Source organism: Vulpes vulpes, chromosome 13, assembly GCF_048418805.1.
Source record: "Vulpes vulpes isolate BD-2025 chromosome 13, VulVul3, whole genome shotgun sequence".
NCBI lineage: Eukaryota > Metazoa > Chordata > Mammalia > Carnivora > Canidae > Vulpes > Vulpes vulpes.
This window is the reverse complement of record NC_132792.1, coordinates 51,704,169-51,727,805: the sequence shown is the minus strand read 5'-3', so window position 1 is coordinate 51,727,805 and position 23,637 is coordinate 51,704,169. Positions and strand designations below refer to the sequence as shown.

The following is a 23,637-nucleotide window of genomic DNA, read 5'->3' as shown; positions in this document are numbered from 1 at the left end:
AAGAGATGAATCTATATAAGCTGTTTGCTGCCACTTACTGGATAACCACTCTTCTTGCTTAAACAAATGGAAATGAATTTTTAACTATTTCCTGACAGTCATATATGTGCACCTTCAAATTTCTACCAAGTATCAGAAAAATGTTAGGAACAAAATTTATAAGAACATTAATTTTTAAATCTGTTACTTGTCTTCTCAATCAAATACTCATTCCTTCCTGCTATCTAGTTTTTTATTTTCTTGCCCGGGAGAAGAAAAGTATGGTTTATATCTAAAACAGTATATAAAAAAAAGAAAAGAGAGGGGAAAAAAAGAGACAGAGAGAGAAGGGTAGAACACTACATAGAGTGAGTAATAAACTAACAAGAACATCAGTAGTTAATTATAACTCATAGTGTTCCAATAGCACAAAGCTACAAAATGGGAAGCTTTTCTCAGAACGGTATCATCTGTTGCCTGAATAAATGTTTGTACAGTTTATTCGCCTTGATGCAGAATATTCCAATTGTGTAGTCATGTCATCTAGTGCAGGTTATCTCCGCCATTCATGCAGTACCACAAATCTATTAGAAAAAAGCCTTCAAACACGGTCACAAACAGATGTCTTTCTATTACTACATTTTTCACTTTTGATTGTGTCTCAGTTGTGACTAAAGTTTGTATACTTAGAGCTAGGAACATCATTCAAGTATCTTATGGGGGCGGGTGGTGATTTTGCCTTGTGAAGTAACTGTAGCCTTTTTTGGACATCTGTGTAAATTTAGTCAGAATGTCTATAGTTCTGCTCCCAAGTTTTATCAAAAAATATTATAAAAAAACAAAACCAAACCCAGAATGGAGTTAAATTAGCCCTCTATGACATCATGTTATGTATCTGAGCTGGAATCACCTTGAAAGGCAATTAATAGCCCTTAGATAATGGAGTAGGCTAGTAGTTTCTTCCTCTCCTATAAATAAAGTACAGGAAGATGTTTTTGAAGTAAAGGATAATGGTGATATTGATGATAATTAACATTATGCAGCACTTTGCATGCGCTAAACATCTTGCAGAGATTGTTGCATTTATTCTGCATAACACCAAGAGTAGGTCAAAGAATAGCCTTTGACAGATAAAGAAACTGATACCCCAAAAGGCAGAGCAACTTTCACAGAGTACATGGATAAGTAGTGCAGAGCTGGGACTCTTACTGACTTTGACAACAGGCATACTTCTTTTTTTTTTTTTTTTTTTTTAAATTGATAGAAATTTTTTTTAAATTTTTTTTATTTATTTATGATAGTCACAGAGAGATAGAGAGAGAGAGGCAGAGACACAGGCAGAGGGAGAAGCAGGCTCCATGCACCGGGAGCCCGACGTGGGATTCGATCCCGGGTCTCCAGGATCGCGCCCTGGGCCAAAGGCAGGCGCCAAACCGCTGCGCCACCCAGGGATCCCCCGACAACAGGCATACTTCTTAACCACTATGCTTTCTTACACCCCCAATGAACTTAGATCTAAGTATTAATACTCTTAATACTCTTTTGGCTGCCATTTGTTGACATTGCAATTAATAAAAAATATTAGTTTATATATTTTAAAAGATATGAATAGAATATATCCCTAAGCTGGATATATTCGGGGGGATTCTGACTCTCAATGGGCTACCCCCTCACTTCTCTCCTCACTCTCAGTATATCCCACGAAGACTTTACTGACTACTGACTCCTAAGAGTGCTCCTCATTCTATGTTCCCATGGCAGGAAAGGCAACATCCACTTAGTTGCCCAAACCAGAAACCTGGTATCATCTGGATTTCTCCTTCTTTCTTTCTCTCTACATAAAATCTCTAGTCTGTTGATGCAATATGCTAACTATCTCTTAAACCCATCTACCTCTTTCCACCCTAGTTCATGTTAACCATTCCCAGCTTATGCTACCCCAACAGTAAGTACCCTGATGGGGCTCCCTCCCTTGTTACCCTCCAAACTTCACTCTTCAAATTGTTCTGCTCCAGAGCCACTGCAAATATAATTTCATTCTTCTCTCTCTCGTTTAAAACTTTCCACTGGTTCTGCATTTCTTTTGGGGTCAAGTCTCTTCTCAACATGACCTTCATGCAATATGAGTCCTGCTTACCTCTCTAGTTGGGGTCAGATAAAAACAACCCAACAAACAAATACAGGCATTTATAAGTTGCTCTAAATGGTGTGAAGGAGGGGCACCTGAGTGGTTCAGTCTGTTGGACATCCAACTCTTGATTTTGGTTCAAGTCGTGACCTCAGGGTCATAGGATTGAGCCCCATGTCAGGCTCCTCGCTCAATAGAGAGCCTGCTAGAGATTCCCTCTCCCTCTGCCTCTCCCCTTGAGCTCTCACTCTCTAAAATAAATAAATAAATTTATATTTAAAAAATGTTGTGAAGGAAATAAACAGATAATTGGGATAGAAGCAGTGGCTGGTGGCTTTGGCCATGGGGGTTCCTTTGAGTAAAAGGAAACTGAAAATTTAAAGGCTGTAGGGTAGAAGAGAGGAAGGCACTATCAAGGACTTGAAAAAACTGTGTGGTTGGGGCATGATGATCAAAGGAAAAGTGGCATGAGCTGAGATTCACAGCCTTAAACCTTGGGATGGAGTCTGGATTTTATCCAAAGAGAAATGACAATCCTTGGTCAATTAGGCAGATATCCCTCTCTGCTTTGTGGAAGGTGGGGTGTTGAGCACACAATAACAGAAGCCAGTGAGGAAGAGACTGCTGAGGTCTAACAAAAAGAAATGGAACCAGACTAGTTACAAACCAAATTCTCATTCTTCTCATATTTAAGTGCAAGGTTACCCTTGCTTTGAGCCTGAACTTGGAATCACAAAAAAACTTTATAACTAACAGAATTGTTCTTACTTCTAAACAAATATACATGAAAGAATATATGAAAGATTAATTTCATTATTAGTTTACATTGATAGTTAGAATAATACTACCTGGCTGCCATCAGACTTCTAGGATAAGAAAAAAAGAACCCCACCACTAGAAAAAGAATGCTTGCCAATCTTGCAATGAATAATTCTGAGTTTTAATTGCTAATTTACTTTTGTTAATTTACAATGGGCAGTAAAATGGTTAAGTGCTGTTCTTATCAATATCTATTCTTTCAAGAAAGTTTGCTGAGAAGTGGAAATACTACCGCTAATCATGAGGTTTTTGTTTGCTCTCGGATTAGTACGGCAAAGAGAGCCAAAGGCCATCTGTAGAATCTGTATGACATTATATGTTATCCTAATATATCATTAAGTGAAGGTTCTGCTAAATTATTTTAGAAGAAGCTGGTAGAAGTCCCTTACTTAACTTTGCTTTTAAGAGACTGTTTTACAACATCATACATTTATTATATCTTTATCAAAGCATTTTTATCAAAGCAATAAGGGAGATACAAGATCTTCATTTTGATGCTATAAATCAGTTGTTAACTTCCTGTTTTCTTCTGAAAAGAAATTATACTTTGCTCTCCATTTTCTCTGCCATCACTAAATTTTCCAATACTCAACTACTACTAGTATTTCCTGCTGTTTAAGACCTGACCTGAGCTTTTCTCTTCACCAGATAAAGCACCAGATTATAGAATATTGTCATGTAGACATATTTTCACTGTTTAAAAAACTGGGCTCTGTGCAAGCAGTAGGAAAAGGGCAATTTCACACCATCAGCTACTTTTGTATTGAGGGTCCAGAGGCCTCTTCCCTTTAGATGGTCATTTTCTTCCTGCTAGAGTCCCTGAAGAGGTGGGCACTCAGTTCCATTTTGAGATATCCATGATTATTTTATACAGAAAATTTATCTTTAAGTAGACCGATTCACCTCCGTGTTCTTTTACCTAGCTGATTTTATTTTGCCTCCTGGGGCTGTGCTGCGTGATCTCACTCCTCTTCTCTGACTCACGTGCTTCAACTATTTCTTTCTCTCTTTTTTTTGAACAGTGTTTGTTCTTCCAGCAGTTTCTCATGTGCTAGATTTCCTAGATCCTCTCAACCCAGCTCCCGGTGTCCTTCAGGCCTGCTGTCTTTCAGATGAGATCTGAAGCATTCAGGGTGGTATGGCCAAAGACTGGCCTGCTGTTTTCCAATAGCAAGCTTTTGGTAATCTGCTCCCAGCTAAGAGTTAGACCTGCCCCTAGCCAGATTACATATAGGTCCAATGCCATGGAGGGATGATGCCCTTATCTACACGCGCTGGATGGGAGGGAGACAGTAACAGGACATGACCCAAGGCTTGTTGTGTGGAATTAAGAGGATCATGTGAAACATTTAGCCCATAACCTGATTGATAGCGAGCATTTACTAAATGTTCCATGTATGTAATTTAAACACAGAATCCCACTTTTATCAACATACTGTGGGAAAGAACTGTCCCCCCCGCCCCGAATCCTCAATACTCTGAATGTAGCTCAAATCCATGTTAACTTTTTCAGCACCCTCATTGTACACGGCTGACTCATACTGAGATAATCAAAACTCCTCAGTCTTTTTTACATGTGCTTCTACTTGACCACATCTTTCTCATCTGTACTTGCAGGGTTTTGTTTGTTTTGCTGTTGTTATTCGTGGTGTGGTTTTTAAAAATTAATTCTAATGTTAAGTGTAACTGATCAACCTATGGAAATCATTTTGGATTTTGTGTATTCACTGTACTTCCTGGCTGAATGGTACTACCGGCAAGTCCAGCTGCTGTTTGCATCCCTGTCACTGAGACTTTACAAGATACAGTGTATTCTTTGCCAAAAAGGACAGCTTTATTCCTCACAGCTCTTTGCCCTCGTGGCCTAGGAGCAGATGCAAGCTCCCAGTTAGCTTCAGGTTTTCTGTGGTGGTCTAGGCTTCCATGAATCCTCTCCTGGTTCTCCTCCTTACAAATACCAAATAGTAGCCCATGTGTGTTCTGTGGTGGGCCACTTTTCACATATTGTTTGCTCAGTAAAACTGTGGGTTATGTCAATGCCAATGAACTCTCATGCTCCAGGTTACAATATCAGTTACCAAGTCCTGTGCACTAGAGTTAAATTGAGATTACCCCACTTGCTCTAGGAGCAGAATTCTATAGTTCATTTTAGTTCTGTTTCCATTGAAAAAATTAGTCCTGTATTCTGGTCTCCCTAGATCTAATGGAATTATAGTATCAGTATTTTCCAGCTTTACTGTTCTTCCATAGCCCTGAACAAAGGATGCAAAGTGATCTGTGATGGTCATAATTTCCAACATAAGCCTACAGCAAAAGTAGCTTGGGTGTCTCAACATTTTCAATTTTCCAAGGTGAAACAATCACTTCTAAAAGTGATTTGTGTATGGAAAATTATATTTTATTATTTATTTACTTACTTAAATTTTTATTGTAAGAAGGCACCATACCCAAAGTGGAGTTTGAACTCATGACCCTGAGATCAAGAGTCACATGCTGTACCAGCCAGGCACCACCCCCACCCCCACCCCCACCCCAAAAACTGTTTTTTAAATTATGTGCAATCTGAGACCCAGACTTAGACATGTACCTACTTATCAGAATTCTCCATTGGCTGCCCTGTAAGGCACCTCACACCTAACATCTTTCCACATAAAATGGCACCTCTTCCTCAATGGTCTGTTTTGGTGAGCAGTAGCACCAGAGAGTCGAGGGAGCCAAGCCAGATGTCTTTCCTGCCCTCCAGTCTCCCTGCCCATCCTGTCCTTGTCCCTCTACACTTGGTCATTGAGTTCTATTGAAACAAGTTATCATTTATCATTCAAACCACCTCCTCTTCCTCTCTCCCTTGCCATTGCCTGAGTTCATGCCTCTCCCTGTAATAGCTTCCTGGCTCACAGTCTTCCTGACTGTCCTCCTCAGTGGGACAATCAAAATACAGATATGGTCATGAGGTTCTCCAGACCCTTCAAAGCTCCTTTAGCACTTGACACACAAAGCCCACATAATCCAGAGCCTGCAGCCTCATGTCCTGATGTTTTGTCACCTAGAAAGTACAGGCTGAATTGTAGGAAGAGAGGCTGGGACACTGCGCAGAAGCTGATGACTTCAGATAAGAACTTAGAAGATGTTCCAAATCATTATCCATCAGGGAGATGTAAATTAAAACCACAAGTGGGTGTTACTACACATCTTGTCACAAAGGCTAAAATAAAAAATAGTGACAACACTAAATGCTGATGAGGATGTGGAGAAACTGGATCACTTATACACTGTTGAAGGGTATGTAAAATGGTATAGCCACTCTGGGAAACAGTATGGCAGTTTCTTAAAGAATAATACTTGCAATCACAAGACAGCAATTTTAGTCTTGGGCATTTATTCTAGAGAAATGAAAACTTATGCTGACACAAAACCTATGCATGAATGTTCATAGCAGTTTCATCTCTAATAGTTCCAAACCGGAAACAATTCCGATGTCTTTCAATGGATGGTTCATTGGTTAAACAAACTGGGGTACATCCATCATACCATGGAATACTACTCAACAGTGAAGAAGAATAAATGACTGACACACACAGAAACTTGGATGAATCTCCAGAGAATTATACTGTGTAAAAAAGGCCAAATGTTACATGTCATATGATTCTCCTTGAGTTAATATTCTTGAAATGAAAAAATTTTAGGAATAAAGAGTAGATTAGTGGTTGCCCAGAGTTAGGGAAGGAGGATAGAGGGAAGAAGGGAGGTGGGTGTGGTTAATAAAAGGGCAACAAGAAGATTCTGCATGATGGAACTCTTCCCTATCTTGACTGTGATGGTGGACATATGTAAGATAAAATTATATAGAATTACAGATATACACACATCACACACACAAGTGAATACAAGTAAAACTGGGGAAATCTGAATAAGGCTGGAGGATTATATCATGTCAATATCCTCGTTGTAATATTGTACTATAATTTTGCAAGATGTTACCATTGCATGAAACTGGGCAAAAGGTGGAAGGATCTCTGTATTATTTCTTACAACTGCATGTGAGTCTACAATTATCTCAATAAAAATTTCAATTAAAAAACAAGTATCTCTGAAGAGAATGGACTGGAATTGAGGGCAGGAGCAGTTAAAGTGGATGCAGGGAGACTGGTTACAAGGTGATTACCATGATAACTTGGGTCATTGGGTTACTGGGGGCAGTGCCAATGGACAGGAAGATAACTGGGTTTGATGTGGACTCTAGAATCTAGACTTTTGACTTTTGGAAGGATTTTCCCAGAGAGCTTCCCAAATCCCCAAATTTGTAAGAACCATTATACTATGTGTAACAATGATGTCAATCTGAATAATGCACACTTAAAAATTTATTAATATTCTTTACTTCTCTTGGCCACAATGATACAAAAACAAGAACAATGCCAAATTATGAGTGGAGCCTGGGCACTGCATTCCCCCTATCTCCTTGTGAGTGGAATCTGGTGCTAAGCCTTCATGCTATGCCTATCCTCACCACCCCAAACATCTACAAACTTGGTGCTGTGCTGGGGACTCCACCCCCTCTCCATCTTTACCTTGAATGACAAAGGAATAAGGAAGATGGCAAGGTCAGGTTTGCTTACTATTTCCCCAGGCATCCCAGAAGTGCACCTTCTCACTCACTCCATATCTTTTTTCTCACTACACGTGTCTTCTTCCTACCCTGTGCCTGAGATTAAACTCCATTCCTGCAAAATTATGTGCTTTCTGCACAGTCCTCTGAGGCATTTTTACAAAAAATGTTAAATTTCTGAATACCGAGGGCTTACTCCATTCCATGTGGAGGGGACAGTGTTTTTCTCTGGTGAGATAAAGTGACTTTTATCCAGAAAAGTCTTCAGAGCCATGAATAATAATTTAAGATCTAAACAAGATCCTGGCCCCCAAAGATAGGAAACAATTCAAAGAAAGTGAAGTACAATTCTAAAGCAAATGTAAAAAAAGTAAAAAAAAAAAGATGATGATAACATAAGGAAGATAACAATACTTACCTACATTTATTATAGTCACAATACTAAAAATGAGGAGTACCAAGCTGTGTAGCTGGGAATTATTATAGCTTAGGACTGTTTTTACATCATTGGTTCACAGTGACTTGATTGTTAGAAAAGCATTAGACATCTGGCCCTTAGTTAACTCCAATGTGGCTTTTAAATATCAGGCCAGAAGGAAAGGAAGTGATAAAGTCCAGAATGTTTCTGGTGAAACTAAAAAGGATAGTTCAACTACTGGAGAGTCCAAGAGCCCCCTAGTCCACTGCATTCCCAAAGGGATCAGACACAGAAGACATCAGCTGTAGGACAGCTAAGTCCCTAGGAAATCACTGAGAAAGTTTCAAAAGTGCCAAATGATCCATTTCCACAGGCTGACAACTGAGTTACAGCTTTGGGAGATTTAAAACTAAAAAGAAACTTTAGAAATGAGTCAAGTGCCGGGAGTCTTCAGAGTGGCATTGAATATCACCTCTGAGATGGAGTGGGCAGTGACAGAGCAATCGGGAATGAGAACCCTGTGGAGAATGATTTGAGCTAAAAAAAAAAAAAAAAAGTAAAATGAAATAAAACTAAAACACAAAGATCATAACAGGTACCTGAGAACACAAGATAAAGCTCTAAAAATATATATCTATTTGTTTCATGACAACTCACTATTTTATCTACTTCTTTATCTCTTGAAAAATGGACTTATAAATTTTATTTTATTTTAAAGAGCACCCTGCAGTGAAGAGGTCAGGGCAGAGGGAAAAGGAGAGAATCTCAAGTGCAGAGCCCAATGCAGAGGGCTCAGTCTCATGACCCTGAGATCACATCCTGAGCTGAAACAAGAGTTGGATGCCCAACCGACTGAGCCATGTAGCTGTCCCCCCACCAAATGTACTTTTAAAAGGATTTATTTAGTAGCATCGTGTAGTTGAAGCTATGTACACAATATTTTCACTCTTTAGGTATTTTCCTTAAAACTGCTGTTTCTTTCCTATTCCCTTCCTTCCCCCATTTTTCCTTCTAGTTTTTCTTTTTTGTCCAAATACAAAAAAGTCATCTAAATATAACTGAAATTTCTAAACATTTGGTAAAATTTGAAGTAACCTTACTCCTTAACCCCAAGCTCATAATACTTTCCTTTGTGAAGCCTTCCTCAGAGACCATCAGTTTCCCCCCATGTGTCCCACTCCTTCTTTAGATAGTAAATATTTGCTTCCTCATCTTACTCCCTCCTTTGTTCCCAGTGGAAACTGTTGAGGGCGTTTTTTTCACTTTTGTATCTCTAAGATTACTATAGGACCTGTAACATAGTGGGGTGGGGCACAATAAAAATATGTTGAATAAAAGAAGAATCAAACAAAAGAGGACCTGCTAGGATTGATATTAAATCATTAAAATCATTAGCTCTTCTGATCACATGATATGCAAAGTGACAAAGTTACAGAGGAAGAAGGCATCACTGGTGTCCCTCATCCTACCACCATTTGCGTGCCTGCTTCTGGAAAATACTGCAGAATGGCCTTTACCTAGGGTAGCAGTGCTGAGTCTGTACGACTGGGGCATGGTGACCTGTCAAAGATATCCATCTCATTAAGCATCTTGAGCATTTTACGCATTGTCATTAAAAAGAAAAACAAGCTTTTCTCATTGTAGCATGGCAAAAGTAATCACTTTTCCCAAGGTCATTGCTCACAGCTGATAGTTCCTACTGAAATCTATTTGGAGGGGACTTGGCTGGACATGGATATTCAAAACACTAGACACACAAAAGCAAAGAAGTACATAAATATACATACAATCTCAAACTCAGAGAAAATGTATACCTTCAATATAAAAAACTATTTTTCCTTACCTGTTTGAGAGTAACTGGCTAACATTATGCTCCATTATTCTCCCACACTTTTGTGTGTATTTCCTATAAACAAAAACATTCTCCTGTATATAGGAGACATATCCATTTAAATCAGGAAATTAATATTGATACTTTAATATGATTCTTAGGTTCTATTCAAGTTCCTCCAATTATCCTAGAGCATGCATTTTGTAAGAAAAAGAGGCAGTTCTAAATCCAGATATTGCAAAACAGGTGACGCTTTTAGTTATCATGTCTTCTTAGTTTTGTTCAATCAGGAACAGTTCTTGGTCTTTCCTTGACTATGTAAGTATGACACTTGCAATATTCATAGGCCATTTATTTTGCATAACGTTCTTCAGTTTGGATTTGTCTGATGCTTCTTCATGATTAGGTTCCTGTTATACATCTCAGGCAGGAATATCACAGAAGCAATGATGCATTCTCATTTTATCCTATTCAAGTGCCATCAGATTTGTATTTGTACCACTACTGGTGACATTAACTTCAATCACTTGCTTAAGTTCCTGTCTGGTTGGGACTTCTGAGTGGCTCAGTGGCTGACGGTCTGCCTTTGGCTCAGGTCATGTTTCTGGGGTCCTGGAATCAAGTCCCACATCAGACACCCTGCAGGGAACCTGCTTCTCCCTCTACCTTTGTATCTGCCTCTCTCTCTGTGTCTCTTATGAATGAATGAATGAATGAGTGAAATCTTAAAAAAAAAAAAAAGTTCCTGGCTGGCTGGCTTCTGCACTGTGAAATTACTTTTAATAAATATTTTGTGAGGAGGTTTTGAGATTATGTATCACTCATCAAACTATTAACTTATTTACTATCTTTTTATATCTGTTTGAACTCATGGTTTCCTATTTTATTGAATGCATTATAGTCTGGTACTATTATTATTCATTTTCTTGCTGAAATTACCCCACATTTTTCCAGTAGGAGCCCCTTCAAGATGGTCTCTGTGTCCCCATCATTCTTTTTTTTTTTTGTCCCCATCATTCTTTGAGCACTTTTTGTTTCAGGTTTTAGAAGAGGTTCTGAGTTCAACTTGTACTTTCTTTCCCTCAGTACTGAAGTCAACTAAGATCCGAATGCTAGATATTCTCAATGCCATTGGGGTGCCATTTGTCCCTTTCAGTGGACAAAACTAGGAATATATGTATTTGAATACCTCTCCTTTCTTTCTCTCTCATCTGTCCCATTGAAAACCATGAGTTCACATCCCAATCTTCAATTCCAGCTCAACACCATTATCCTTAGTATTTTCTTACTTGATCAGTCAATGTAATGTTTCCTTTGTAGCTAACACAACTATCGCCATCCATGTGAATGTCCTCTTCACCAACCCCCATACCAGACAGCTCCTTCACATGGACACACTACACATGGACTTCATATGGACTCACCTTGCTCTGACACCCCACCTGGGCCACCATGAATCTACTCATGCACCCACACCATGCACGACCTTACTCCATCCCGCCTAATAGCTTTTGGACCAAATTGAACATGGCTCAATTCCTAGTCTCTGGGTTGGGCTGTGTCTGTGACGTCCTGCTTTCTAGATATGCATCTTAATATAAACTATGGCTCCCATCATGCCCACTGCTCTAAGTTTTCCTCTTTCTGGTCCATAGACATTTAAATCTTGTTTTGGGCACTGTTATATCTGCATAGATTTCTCTTTTGTACTTTATGTAGTAATGTTGCTGTCTATTTGGAATACAGAAAACTGGACAGAATCTGGGAAGAGTTAAGAAAAGAGAGTTTTGGGCAGCCCAGGGTAGCACAGTGGTTTAGCGCTGCCTTCAGCCCAGGGCCTGATCCTGGAGACCTGGGACCGAGTCCCACGTAGGGCTTCCTCCATGGAGCCTGCTTCTCTCTCTGCCTGTGTCTCTGCCTCTCTCTCTCTGTGTGTGTCTCTCATGAATAAATAAATAAAATCTTAAAAAAAAAAAAAAAAAGAAATGAGAGTTTCTGTATCTTCAAACAGGATGATAATATAGGTAGAAGGGGTCATAAAAAGTTAAAGTGCCAAAATCCTTTTAAGAAACAGTGGGAGTTTGTTTCCTTTGTTGTAATTTTTATAATTAAGATGATAAAGTCTGTGGGAAAGAGAGGCTGCTGCTGAGGGGCTCCCTGGGTCTGGCCCTCAGCTTTGCAGGATGGTGCACCCAGAGCAGATGGTCTCTCAGAACCCGCACTGATCCAACTCCAGTGGCTTCACTGTGATGCTGACGAAGGTAAAGCTTCAGGCCCACTTGCCTGTGCTCGTCCCTTTCAACACCCTGGAAGCAGTTTCATTATTTGACATTTTGTATTATTTTTCTCAAAGAGAGCCCCTCCTAATTCCAGAAATGTTTACAATTCTGGATCTGTCCCTCACAAATTGTGGATCTGTCCCTGCAAGGAACTTATGGTTAAATTAGAGTGCAAATTTCCAATGAAGGAAGGAAATTTTCTAGAGAGCATTCCAGTTATCAGTGGGTAGAGGTGTTAGGAGGCTGAATAAATCTTCGGAAGGTTGCTTAGGAAGCCAAGAGAGATGAATGGTCTCAGGAGTTAGTTTATGCAGACCATGCAAATTTCAGAGCCATCCTCACTCACCTACAGAGTATGTCCATAATTCCTGTGTGGTTGGGGTGCCTGGGTGGCTCAGTGGGTTAAGCATCAGATGCTTGATTTTGGTTCAGGTTATGATCTCAGGGTGCTGAGATAGAAGAACCCTGTATCAGGCTCCACCCCAGAAAGAACAGAACAGAACAGAAAAGAAAGGAAAGAAAAGAAAAAAAAGAAAGATGATTCCTGTGTAGTCAGTTCAGTATCTCTTGACTAGCTCCTTCCAAAAGAATATTTGATTTAATTTTGTCCAAAATCTTAATTAATGGCTTTTCCTTTCTTTAGGATTTCGTAATATCACCTCCTGCCAGTTCTCAATTAACATATTCTTTCTTTGTTAGGATGTAGTATAATGGATTAGGTAACAGCTTTCATAACTCCTCTACCCTGCTCCCTCCTTGATAAAAAATCTGACTATTCCTAATCCTTTCCACTTCATATATCATCTCCTAGGGTGGGTTAATCCTATCACCCACTCTACAGATTTGCTGTTTCCGGTTTAGTTCTCTGAAGGCCATCTTGTAGGGTCATTAAATCTCGCATTAAATCTTGAAACTCTAGGCACAATTTGAAATTAAAAAAATGTTAAATAACTTAAAAATTGAGGGAAATTCTTATAGAAGGTAGAGATGTAAAAAGTTTCTCCCCTTATTATCTTTACTGGGGAAAGCTTCTAGAAGTCCTCAAATCTAGAAGAGGCACTTATATTATACAGACAGCAAGAGCAGAATACCCACAAATAAGCAGAAGATACATTTTGTACTTTTTTTAGGACACTCCTCAAGTGCTATGGATTAATCCCACTGCAGATAACCACTGCTTTTAGATACACAGCACATATGCACATAGCAGTGTACATAAAGCAGTAACAGTAGATGTCCTTTCAAAGAGTTTAAATGTAACTAAAGAGTAAAACATACAGGGGCATCTAGGTGGTTCAGTCAGTTAAACATCTGCCTTCAGCTCAGGTTATGATCCCAGGGTCATAAAATGAAAGTCCTGCATCAGGTTCCTTGCTCAGCAGGTAGCCTGTTTCTCCCTTTCCCTGCTGCTCCCCTGGCTTGTGCTCTCTCTCTCTCAAATAAGCAAATAAAATCTTAAAAAAAAAAAAAAAAAAAAAGTAAAACATACAAATGATTCTAAAGTTATTTTCAAATTATCAGTAATTATAAACAATTACTGAAGATAACCCAAAGAAATGAAGCTGAAAGAAATTAATAATAAAAACAACAACGATGATAATGGCTGTCATTTACTGAAGTCCTACTATGAGATACCACCTATGGTGGTACTCTTAATATCTACACTTTACAGATGAATAAACTGAGGTTCAGAGAGGTCTGTCCAAGATAATTGGCTACTAAAAAGGAAAATTTTTCCTCCACATGGGCTGGGCAAGGATTGGGGGGAAAAGCAATCCAGGGGAAAGGAAGTGAACAAAGGCACTCAAGGACTATCAGGTTGATTTATTTGGAGGGCAGAACTAAAGTGTTAAGTAGGAGGTAGTAGAAGGGCAAGGGAAGGAGTCAGCTGGCAGCTGAGAGGAAGAGGGGGCTGAAAGGTTCTCATAAATTTACCCTTTGGAGCTGATGCAAGAAGCATACACAAATCAACCAGGGGGAGCAGTTCTTTTCTCAAACAGAATTTTGCAGACCTGGAATCTAAAAACCTGGTGGGAAATGGGACAGTCTTTGCACCAGTAGTGTCATTAAAGAACAGTCGACATTTAAGAGTATTTACACATTATCTAAGAGGTGCCTAGATAAACAATAAACAAAGATATTAGCCAGAGAGTAACAGTTTGGTGTAAGTGCTATGAATGCAACAAACAGGGTGACAACAGCGTAGCTGGGGTAGGGGAACCAACTTTAGATAAGGAGATGCTGGCCAATGTACCTTTCAGCCACTCCTGTTCACACAAATAGCAAATATTAATGAATCTCAGAAACTTTTTCTGAAATACTTAAAAATAAAATACATATATACAAAATGTACTTCATGTATATACACACACACACATATATATATTTTTAATTACACGAAACTACTAAGTTCTCTCATATTTTTACAAGAAGTGTTCCCTCTTGTAAAACTAGCTATAAGGAATGTGCCCTTGAAAAGCATCAAAAAGAATATAAACTGAATTCAAACTCTATGATTTCATAGGGAAGTTTCCAATTAGAAGGAAATATTTGGAACACATTTTGAAAGACTTAGAGAATGGTGGTGTTATAAAGACAATGTTTTCATTTCAAAATACAAACAGAGTTTGAAAACTGCTAGTTTCACTGCAACATTTGTTAGTAAAGTCTGTGCTGTTAAAGATGATCCCAGGAGGTCTCTGAAATTCCTACTAAGTCCAAGAAATGCAAGTGCCCTTGCAGCATGTAACCTGAAGGAAGTTGGTTTCCTAAAAGTGGAACACCCTCAGATGTATGTCAGATGCCCCATGTTCAGAGAGGATCATGGATGTGAAAATTACAAATGAATCAACAAGATTCACTCAGTCTCCGGGGATCCCTGGGTGGCGCAGCGGTTTGGCGCCTGCCTTTGGCCCAGGGCGCGATCCTGGAGACCTGGGATCGAATCCCATGTCGGGCTCCCGGTGCATGGAGCCTGCTTCTCCCTCTGCCTATGTCTCTGCCTCTCTCTCTCTCTCTGTGTGACTATCATAAATAAATAAAAAATTTAAAAAATACTCTAAGATTCACTCAGTCTGATAGTGGACACCCAGGACTCCAAGATGGTGTCATTCACATCAGTGAAGGAGAAGAAGCTCATGGAGGTCAAACTAGGAGAACGGCCAACCTGGATTCTGATGTGGGATTTTACCCCAAAGGCACTGCTGGAGTGTTTCAAAGAGGTTACTACTGGTGTTACATCAAGTATGTCAATGTGAAGAAATGGGGTGTCACTGGGACTTTTATGGTGCTGGCAGCTTAAGTGCTTTTCAACTACTGTCATTGCTACAGGGAACTCAGACATGAGTGGCTAGGCAAGTACCACTGAAGAGGTCCCATTGTGGAGGCAGATTCTGCACTCCTGACCATGATCTTTGCCTGGCACCCATGAATCCTTTCATATTCTATTTTAGAATTAACACTCAATCTTTCTTTCATTAAAATAATAATACTAACCTAACAATGACAACAGAAAAAAAAATAATGCAGCAGAGGTGGCTATACTATGGGGCTAAAGTAGTTTAAGCTTTGGAATCTACCCCCCCCCCAACCCCACATTTGCATGCCACCCTTCTGAGATTCTATAAGGGGCCCTAGCAATATATTTCTCAAGATCTTATGTTTTTGAAAATTTAGAGAAAAATTTCAATTTTATTTCTTAAAGAGGGGCTCTTATATTGTATAAACTTCAGGCTCTAAACCTTGGATCCTCCTGATTGAATGCCTACCTTGTACCACACACTACACTCAATGGTGGAGATACAGAGATGAACAAGGCACACTCCCTCCTGGGGAGAAGCTTGGTGTAAAACAGAAAAAAGAAAAATAGTTGCAATGGGGTACCTGCTTGGTTGTGGATTGTGCAATGGGAACAGAGGCCCAAGGGATGCTCTTTTGTTGTTATTATTCATTGAAAATTTAAACTTACTGAAAATTTTCTTTTCTTTCTAAATTTCTTTTCTTTTCTAAATTTCTTTCTAAATTTCTTTTTCTTTTCTAAACTTCTTTTCTTAAATGATGAGTGTCCATTACATAAGTCCAATAACAAAGAAATGTAGGAAGAAACAGTTAATAATCTCTGTAGAAATCCTTATTACCCTCAAGGCCCAATGAAATGCCACCTGTGTCACAAAGCTGTTCACTCTAGGCTATTTTAGATACTTATGACATTTTGTAGCATTTATATGACTCTCAGAGTCACACAGAAACTTGGGACAGTCAGGAGAGCTGAAAGCACCAAAGGTATTCAGGTAAGCCCTAAGGTTCACGTAAAAGAATGTACATAGAGATCAGCGTGGAAAAAGAAGAGCAGGAGCGTGGGCCTTGACGTTCCAAAAAAGGTATTCTAGACTCTATTCCAGGTGAGTTATCGGCAGAATATTATTATAAATAAGCACTGCTTTTAGAATGGCAGTTGTGCATGGAGCTGGGTTGATGGAGTGGAGATGGGAGGCCCTGACAGAGCAGTTAGGAATGAGATGTCCTAGAGTCTGGTCCAGGTAGCAGCAGCAGGATGAAAAGTAAGGAAAGGGGTTCATACACATGGGTGGAGAATCAGAACTTCAAAACTGACTTGGATGTGATAGTGGGAGGCATAATAAGGAGCCTCACATTACTCTGAGGTTTGGTGGAGAATCAATAGTGGTACAAATTAATAAGAACTCAAGAGGAAGACTGTCTGGTTTTGGGAGGAAGGTGGTGAGCTTGAGCTTGGTTTCATTACTTCTAAGATACCAGCAGGTTAAAAAAGTAGAAATGTCTTTGCTACTCAAAGTAAAGTGTGGTCCATTGAGCAACAGCATCAGGATGTCCTCTGAATTTATTTATTTATTTATTTATTTATTTATTTATTTATTTATTTTAGATTTAAAAGCATTTAATTTTAGATTTAAAAGCATTTAATGAATTTATTAAATAAGCAGTGCTTCAGGCCGCAGACCTGCTGAAATTTAATCTGCATTGTAAATCTGCACCTGCAAAGTCCTGGGATCTGACTTGGCTCCAAACTGCTGAGGAAATCAACCAACTTCCTCTCCTCTGGAGGTTAAAACTTCTAAAATTTAGGGCCTGTTCTCTAGATGTGGTTGGTACAAAGGAACTGCAGAAAAAATAGATTTGTAAAGTGGTGTGGGACCCTTTAAAAACTTCTGCCTATAAAGTATACCAAAGCCAAACAAACACCTGTGGACCATGTGTACAGCTGTCATGGCCAGCTGACTCATCTACCCATCCGCCTGTTGCATCACACATTTTCCTCTGTATTTAAGAGCAGTGATAGTAACATCAAAGAGAAAATAACTTACAGGGTAAGTTTGAGTAAACCTGTCATATTATAAGAATTTGGGTACAAACAATAAGTGAGAATTGGAGTATAACACTATAATTACTTAATCAGTATCTTGCTCTCCAAAACTCCTTATAAATACTGATGTTTTGTTAATCACATATTTCATTTCCTCAAGTTCACTAAAAGACAGGCACTGGTAAGAAATCACCTACCAATCTCACCAGAAAAAATAAACCATAATAACATTTTCTAATATCCAGTTTATACAAATGCTTAAAAAAAATTCTTTTCTTTTTCTTTTCATCTTCTCTGCTAACTGGAAGAGTATTTATATAATAATGCAATACTACCCTTTAAACTTGGAACATGATCTGATGTGTCAGTTGACTGTCTTAGTAATAGGTTTTTAGGGAAAATTGACCCTAAGTAAAATCATGCATTTAACAGCATCGTGTCACAAGTAAAGACCACATCACACAGTATGCTACTATATTACCATTAGATAGACCTAATGACTCAATTATTCTGAGTACCTATCATATGCCAGGAATTTGGTCAGACACTTTACACATATAAACCCTTTAGAGACACCTTAAAATCTCCACTGCACAGATTTCTTGGATGTTCATATTTGCCTGAAATCCTCAACAAAAGATTTCAGGGGAACAAATTAAAAGTGACCCTCATTTGTTGAATGTGCAAAGACAATATGTTTACCAACAGTGTGAATTTTATAAGAGGCTGCAAATGAAATGTCACTGTTCCATGGGCATGGACTGCTTCAATCAGTATCAGAACTATTAGGACAAACATAAGACACTGCCGTCTGATATCAAATTGGCATTTAGCAATCAATTATTGGCCAAATATTGGATTTTCATATGGTTCGGCTTATACTATAACTAGGTAATTTCTTTTGGGCCAACCCGTGCTGTAAGTAGATGACAAAACAGGAAGTGAAGCACAGGGCACACATCTAAGATTGTTTTCTTTCATGCGGTTGATTTTCAAAATAGAGCCATCTCTCTAATGCTACTGCTACACAGACTCTTAGTGACAACTCTGAAACTTGACTGCCAAGAAAGAATTGAAATTTCATGATGAGGCACTGGTTAGAGTGCCCTTGTCTGATAACTGCTCCATCATCAGAGAAAAATTGACAGATAGTGTGACAGGATAGAAAACATCCCCACAGGGGGAAAAAAAAAACATTTCTTGTTTGTTTCTTTAGCTGACTGAAAATGTACATGTTACTTTTCAGCTTGTTGATTATACCTTCTATGAATTGAAACTCCAAAAATCTAAAATGCAAAGACCTAAGAGTAAATGGTTATCTCATTGTTTAAAATCTGTTGCCAAAAGAGCTGACTTGACACAAATAAGCTAGCTATGTTTATTTTCAAGATGTCTTATTTCATGTAATCAAATACTGAATGCATGGCCAACTCATGACCTTAGGGCTAATGTTGTATCATGGCAAGATAATGGGATAAACACGTTTCCCAACCGTTATAGGGAAAAAAATATATTGTTATCTGGGAGGGTTTTTTTTTTTTTTTTTTTTTACATTTAAAATGATTTTATAAAACCTTAAATCGTCAGTCAAGGGCCAGCAGACTCAGATAAAACATATTTAACTCACCAATTGCAAAATCCTCCAAGTGGATGATTTCCAAGCTGAAAAAAAATAAAGAAAGAAAAACAGGAAATCAAAAATGGGTGACATGGGGGGAGGGGAATGGGCAAAATGGGTAAAAGGAAGTGAGATATACAGGCTTTCAGTTATGGAATGAATAGGTCACAAGGATAAAAGGTACAGCATAGGGAATATAGTCCGTAGTATTGTAATAGCATTGTATGGTGACAGATGATAGCTCTACTTGTGGTGAGCATAGAATAATACACCTGAAACTAGAGTAACATTGTGTGTCAATATACTAAAAAAACTATACCGTGGTTATATTAGTATAAGACATGAAATATAGCATAGTACCAGACATAAAATAAACATTCAAAAATTTTAACAGCTATTACTATTACTACTACTATCATCATTACTATTACTTCAACTATTATTATATGTGCAGAAATATATTTGAAATGAAGTTCATTTTATTTTATTTTTTTATATAAGGTATTAATCTGGTTTCAGATTTCTTTAGTCAGGTCCAGAGAGTAAAGATGCTTTTTTTTCTGCAAGAAATTATAAAATTAATTATGCATGCAACACATTACCTTGTATGTTACGGTAGTCATTTTTCATAGCAGAATTTATACAAAATTAGAATCTGAAAACCTGGATTTGAGCATGGGCTCTGTCACTAGTGCTAACCAACCAAGTTGCTTAAAGACCATGAGCCTTCGTTTCCTTATCCACAAAACAGTGGCAGCCTGTAGCAACAATAATAGCTAACTTTGAGAGTATGGTGCTTCTTTATTGCCAGGGACTTTTCTAAGAATTTTACATACATTAACTCAGTTACTAATACTTCATCTAACGTCTAGCATTAACTTAGTAAAAAGAGAGATTGTGCTGGTCAATCTCCATTTGCCCTCCACCACTTGCCCTGCCCTGTCAGAAAGCAGACCCCTGCAGATCAGTCACTGGGGCTCCACTGGACTCCACAGACACCAGATTTTCAGTTCAGACAGGGGGGGAGGCATCAGGAAGTGATCAGAGGCTGGGAAGAGGGAAAGGCTGAGGTATTTCTTCTCCATTTCCTTCTTGATTTAGCAACTCTATTTTGTGTATGTTGTGGTACACAGAGGTGGGAGGGGAGGCATTCTCCAGGCCTAAATCTCCAGCCTGACAGCCTCTTTTCCATGCCTCCTCTTCTCACTGGGCTGAGTAAAGGCCATGTTCTTCTTCAGCCTCTTAGACCCCTTGGTCATGATTTTCTGCTGTTGCCAGTCTTCTGATACTCCAACATCCCTCTTTTGTTTCCTTAAATCCCTTCCCACATCACTGTAAGGAGTCTTTCATTAAAGTGTTTTGATTTGAACCCTGTGAGTGGAATGCTCTTTCTTGCTGGGACCCAGACTCTTAGCTGGATTTACTATTTTAGCATTTCAGTCAACTACTTATTATGTAGTATAGGAATATCTTAAACAACATTTTGTTTTGTTTCATTTCACTTTTAATGAATTGGTGTGTTAGGAAATATACTCTTTGATTTCAATTGTTTTAAAAAAACTAAAAGTTTTGTTTCTAATTTGAACCAGCTCACTTTTTTTTTTTTTTTTTTTTTTTTGTTAAACAAACAAATCTCTTTCATTTGGTTCAGAATTGAGGGAAAGGTTTAAGGGTATCTGGGATTTAATTTAGTTCTGAAGTTCAACAAATTAATCTGGTATATCCAGTTAGTGGTTCATACTTTGGTGTGGTTCAGGTTCAAGCATAAAACCCTGAAATACTGGAAAAGGTGAGTTGAATTAATTGGTTTCTCTGAGTTGGGGGCTAATGCACACTCTAATTATGTGAATGAATTCCTACAGTGGTCGAAACTCAAGGTCATCCTACCACTAAAACAAAGTTAGTGATTCTCACTTAAACGAATGGTTCATCAACCATTGGATTTCCCAGTATCTATAGTCTAGCTTCCTAAACAGTATCATGACAAACTGTATACTCATGTCTTCTAAGTACTATTATGACTTTCTTCTTTTTTTCTAAAGAATTCTCTTTTCACTTAGATCAGTATTTCTCAAAATATGGGCCCCAGACCATCACCTGGAATTTGCTAGAAATGCAAACTTTTGATCCCCATCCCAGATCTACTAAATTAGAAAATGTGGGGATGAGTCCAGCAATCTGTGTCTTAACAAGCCCTCCAGGTAATTCAAATGCCCAATAAAGCTTGAGAACCACTGAATTAGATCATATATTTCTTGAAGTCAAATCCGGTCTAGTATTTCTATTGGAACTGGGCTCTACCCAGGGATCATGTTGATATTATTAGTTTTGTGTGTATGTGTGTGTGTGTGTGTGTGAGAGAGAGAGAGAGAGAGACAGAGAGAGAGAGAGAGAAGATAATAGAGGCAACTGATGAAGTGCCCAAAGGCATAAGTGACAGACCCAGTGTTTGAATTGGGACAATCTAACTCCAGGGCTTAGTTTACCAACCATGACACTAGAATGCCTCCCTAATGGCCACACAGAGACAAGATATGAAGCAATATGACACTCTGAGCAAAATCTGAGAAATGATATCCCTGTAAACCTTTTAACCCTCAAACATCCTTAATATGAGAATGCAATACATATTTAGAATATTATATATTTGCTTTATTATTTTTATCCAATAGAAAAAGTCAAGATGGAATTTTGTTAATATATATCTAAATTTTCAAGCACAAGTCTCTGGTTATCCTGTAACTTGAACAAGGTTTTACATTTTTGCTATTGAAAGCCAGTTTCTATGCTTAATGAAACCCAGGCAGAGTACAGCTACAGTCTGTGATAAAGCCATGGACACTTAGTTCTAAGCATTCCAAATGTGTTTAATTGTATCTTCTGGCTTTCATATTTCTTTCTCTAGGACAATAGGTCTGTTTTAGTTATACATGTTGTTTTTGTTTTTGTTTTATTCCCCTGGAGCCAGATCTCATAGTTTCCTGAGAAAAGCACAAAATGGACAGGAAAAGCATAGATGGGAGTAGGTGGGGTTGATTTCTAATCTAGGGATTCCCTTAGTGGGAAATGAATGATGTTTCCGACTAAGGCACATCTTCAATCTCACAATGAATAATGTATAATGGTTTAGAGAAAGATATAATAAAAGATCCCTATGTTCCAAAGCCAGTAATTTGGGCGTTATGCTAGTTCCTCCCTCTCTCGCCCCCAAATACAATCTGTCACCAAGCCCTACCGATTCTAGCTGCCAAACCATTCTCAAACCTGCCTTTTCTTTTTTAGTCTCATTACAACTGCCTCAATTCAGGACCTACACTCTTTTTGTTGCTCTCCTTCTCTCCTGCTCACCTTTGCCTTTTTGTCATGACAATTATACTTTTCTTAATGTCATGCTGTTTCCCTATTTTCAGTATCAACAAACAACCCCTCCAACCCCCTCTTGAACAAGTCATTAACAGGCATGCCTTCTCCTCTTCCCATTGCTTAAACAATATTCCAGCAATGTGCTGTGCAAACCAATCTGTTTCATAATTTCCAGGCTTTGGTTCCCAGCTATTTCCTCTACCTGGAATTCCCTTTCTCCTCCTAGGCCAAGAGAGCAGTACATTGCATTTCTTTCAAAACCTAGCTCAAGGGGAGCTTTCTTAGCCCCAAGAGCAGGGACTTCTCTTTCTCTTGCCATCACTACACCTTGTATACGCTCTCACAATTTATCATTGATCGTTTTATTTATTTGTATGCCTTGTTCAGTTTGGATTTCAGACATTGTACAAAATGTCTAACATGAAATAGGACACATAATTTAAAGATTGATTGCATCCTTTAATATTGTATAATAGTCTTTAGCTATGTTAAATGATATTGGGAATGCAGACAACTTGAAAATTTTTTAACTCTCATGCGATTTTTTAAAAAAGACTTTATTTATTTGACAGAGAGACAAAGCCCAAGTAGGCAGAGTGGCAAGCAGAGGAAGAGGGAGAAGCAAGCTCCCTGATGAGCAGAGACCCTCCCCTGCAATGCAGGGTTCCATCCCAGGATCCTGGGATCATGACCTGAGCTGAAGGCAGACACTTAACTGTCTGAGCCACCCAGGCACCCCACATGCAAATGTTTTCAAAAGCCAGATGGATGCCTGGAGTTGAAACAGCTTTATTGCCTCTGTCACCTATAGCATTTGCTCATTCTTTGTCTTCAGTCATGAAGTACAAAAGATTGTTTCATTTACCACAAAAATCTTCTTCCTATTGTTGGAGTTATAGCGTAAAGTAATCATAGAGAAAAGCTAGCTGACCAACTTACTTGCCTTATTCTGCTCTGGTCACGTGTTTTAGATTTTAGTCCAGATACGTCTAGGTGTGTCTAAGAAATTTGACTTTGAAAATGAACGTGAATTGACTAAATTATTAGGTATAGCTATGACTCTCAACGGCCATAAAAGCTTGAGATATAAAACAAAATGCAAATGTATTAACAATAAAAGATATAGACATGTTTAGATACCCTGCTATTCCTATGTACTCCTGCCTTAAACAGGAGGTAAAATTAGAAATCAGAGTGCCACTTGTTGAGTGTGGACTCACAGCAAAGGGAAACTGGCCAGGCTTATAAGACATTT

The 23,637-nt window shown here is 38.6% G+C and overlaps 2 pseudogenes; one reads left to right on the top strand and one right to left on the bottom strand.

Annotated features, from left to right (window-relative positions):
• LOC112930568 (small ribosomal subunit protein uS13-like) overlaps window positions 1–23,637 on the bottom strand; it is a 126,496-nt pseudogene that overhangs the window by 60,032 nt on the left and 42,827 nt on the right.
• On the top strand, window positions 15,162–15,427 carry LOC112931411 (ATP synthase subunit f, mitochondrial pseudogene; annotated as a pseudogene).